Source organism: Hesperophylax consimilis, chromosome 17, assembly GCF_061612785.1.
Source record: "Hesperophylax consimilis isolate HC1 chromosome 17, BYU_Hcon_1.0, whole genome shotgun sequence".
In the NCBI taxonomy this organism is placed as follows: Eukaryota; Metazoa; Arthropoda; class Insecta; order Trichoptera; family Limnephilidae; genus Hesperophylax; species Hesperophylax consimilis.
In genome coordinates, this window is record NC_142852.1 from 26989661 (window position 1) to 26993538 (window position 3878).

Genomic DNA, 3878 nt, shown 5'->3' on the forward strand with positions numbered 1-3878 from the left:
GCAATTGGCGTTGTGATCGACGAGTTGAGTGGCTGGATAGATGGGGTCTGCTGATTGGACGGAAGAATACCATTGTCTACAAAGCTTCTATTTTTATCAAGGGTAGGAATTTTGTGGGGTACTTTTTCGGAATCTGTACTGGAATTTCGCACAAGCTTTAAATTTTTCCTTTTTTTAGTCGTTACTGTGATGAAGTCTGAGGGTTCTGGAATATCGGTGGCAACCGTTTCCATTGAGCCCACCGAGGAGTCTGAAAAAGAGCCATCGTTGATTTCGTCCGGGGGATCAGGAGGTTTAGCCCGTTCCATCTCTATACTAATATTTTTAACCTACCTACATCAAGTATTTAACAAGACTTACCGACAAACAGATAAAAACAACACAATATTTAACAATTAACACAAATATAGTTACACAAACTAAATTACAAAAGAATAAATTACTAAATGGGTTAAAATAACTAATATGTTTGATTTGGTTTGATTTATGTGGTGATGAGACACTCCGACCTAGCTGTCACTTCCCAGCAAAAATTTCGAATACGGATGCATGTCGAAAAATAATTATAGATAGTACCTACACTAAAAAATTAGGAATACTATATTAGGATGGGCGCAAACAGGGCCGGCCCTATGCGGGCGCAATTGGAGTACTCCGCTCCAGGCATACTTAACCACTGGAGTGATTGGTGTCCTATATATTCATTTACCATATTATTTAATGTATACCATTCCTCGAAATATTGATATGAAAGCATATGAAACTGCTCACCGAGGCTTAAAGCCAATGCCTTACTCATCTGTACACAAATATTTATTTATTTTGTAAGAAACAAACAGCTTTTATATTATATAAAATGATAGATATAAATAAACAAGTTAACTGAAGTCAAGCCACAGAAGTTTCTTATTTTAAAGTTCATTAGAAATGAAGTTTTAGTATCTTAAAATTAATTTGGTGTTAAAGGAAGGGGAGAGAAAGATGAAAATAGGAAGAGGATAGGAGATGCTCCCGATACATTCCATACTCTCATATATAATCGATCGTACGCATTACTTTATATCGATATTTCTTTAGGTTATTACCAAAATGTCAATGCTGTAAAATTTTGTATTATATTGTGCACATTTACGAGGAATTGGGGATTTTTTTCGAATGTTTGTTCTACACGAGGGTAGATAAAATAAATCAGATTGTCGGGTTGATCTAGACGGAATATGAAGATTTATTAAGTTGGTAAGTTATGGTGAGTCTAGACCATTATTTAGGATTTTAAACAATAAGATTTGATCAAAAATTTAATAAGATTTGGTCGTGTTTAGAGGGAGTTAAAATTATGAAATTTAATGGATTCGGTATAATTTGAGAAGTATAAGTTTAGTTTATAATTTATGTGTTAAATTTTTTTTCTTTGAATTCTTTCTATTCTTTCGATATGGGCTTGGTATAAAGGAGTCCAGATCGGTGTACAGTGTTCCAGTGCGGGCGAATATATGAGGTGTAAAGGGAATATACAGTGTTTATGTTGTGGAAGGGTTTTGCTATGCGAATTATAAATCCCAGCATTTTATTGGCTTTGTTAATGATGTCATCAGTGTGTTGGATAAAGTTTAATTTAACATCCAGTGTTACCCCAAGGTCCCTGATATATTTTACTTCATTGATGTGTGTGCCGTTTAGTGTATATACAAAGGATATTTTATTTTTATTACGTGTAAATGTTAATTTATTGCATTTTGCGATGTAAATAACAAGTTTGTTTAATTCGCATTAGACAAAGAGACGATTGTATAATATACATAATTACTACGAAAAAAGTTCAAATACATGATGTACTCGAAGCAACAACAAAAACTTACTACAAATACCAATAACGCATACTACTTTTGGTCAACGAAACTTTAAATACTTTGCGACAAGACTCTACAATATTCTTCCAGACAATATAAAACAATTTGATTCACAAAAAAAATCAAAGACATGTAAAATGTAAAAACTTTGATCAAAAATAAAAATAGGGCCTTTACCGGTGCATTCACCCGAATTCACAGTTATTGAAGTCACCACATTATTGAGCGAATACATCTTAATACAATTATAGGTATGTTCAAAGGAATTAGGAAGTAACTTGAAAAATTCTACCTCAACACAGGCTAGCCTAGTGAGGCAGTATTTGAGAAACCTCAACTAACTGTACTCTTATTTTCTTTTTTTACCTTTTTCATATTTTTTGTGTTTTATGCATATTATATAACCTTTAAAAAGAAGTTACAAATAAATGTACAATATATATCATAATATGAATTATTAGATGTAATGTGCAAACTTTCTCAAACAATTAAATTTTCACCTTTTCCGACTTTATGTCCGGGTTAAATCATCCCCACGGGAAAAACTAAACCCTTCCACACACTTTTCAACAAATGATCATCTAATCAATCCACATTATGCAAGTGCATTATATAAGCACAATAAATACAAAATAATACAAAAACAACACGTAAACTAACCAGAGATGAAATGGGAAAATAATTCACCGACTCCAAATATTTTCATATCAGAGGGTTCGGCTCGGTAGAACTTTTAAATAACTTAATATATAACAATGGAATATTATAATACTGAAACCACCTAGATTTCGCCGTTCATCCCATACGTTTAGGTTCTATAGACATAACACATTATAATATTTATCAAAACGTTCTTGCAAAATTGTAAAGCGCCCTTGAGGTGATTTTGCACAAAAACGGCGCTATTCAAATCATCCAAATATTATTATTATTCAATTTTAAAATGGAAAAATATACCAAAAAATTCACTGCAGTGGTTAACACCTAACAATTATCTCAAATGCTCTTCAATCCTGGATTTTGGACTCTGGCGGGAATCTATAATGAGTTAATTCTGTATACTATCCCATCCTGCCACCTGGGTTCTGATGAGGGCTGAAAAATCAGGAACTCGTCCCTCCGCTTTCATTTTGGAAGCACTTCATTAATTGGGAAGGACCGAGTCCTTGTCCTGTGCTACTTTCGTTGTAGGTCGAAGCTCACCTCACACAGCCTCTGAAGTTGCTGTTGCGTATCTCTACTCTTATTTCCCTCTGAAATCGTCTCGATAAGTTCCTGTTCAGTGCTACTTTAGTTGTAATTCGTGACTCTTCTCGCAAAGCCCCTGGAGCTGCTGTTACTTGCCTCTACCATGTCTTTCTTCTGGAATCCTCTTGACAAGTTCCTGTCCTATGCTACTTTATTTAAAGCCGAACCTCCCCTCGACAGCCTCTGGAATTGATGTTGCTTTCTTCCGCTATGCCTTCCCTCTCGAACTGCACTCAGTAATTTCAGAGGATTTAAATAGAATGGGGGACATACACCCTCCTTGCCTTACTCCTGACCGCAAATATATCGGCTGGGAGTATGTACTTGCCCACCGTACAACATTTTCTTGCTGGGAGTGCCATCGGGATAGTATGTTTATAAATGAGGTAGGTATATTCCTAGCTTTCAATTTATCCCATAATATTTTCGTTTGTTGTGAATAATAAAAAAAAACTCCAAAGAATACTGTACATTTATTTATTTAAGAATACGAGCAGTGTTGTGTATTATAATTATTTTTTTCTTGTACAAAAAATTAATTGCACAATTCTATATAATTTTTATAACTTTGTAGCAGATGCCAAATTAATTTTTAATTCTGTTTGCTGACATCAAATTTGTAACAGTAAGTTTATTTTTTATGGATAGTTTTTGTGGACCCCTCATTATTAAAAGTTCCTACATTGTTTAAATTTCAGTTTTTAATTTGACTGACTGCACTCCGCGGTTAGTGGTTTATTTATGACTCCGCGTCTAGATTTCATATTTTCTATGGTTAAG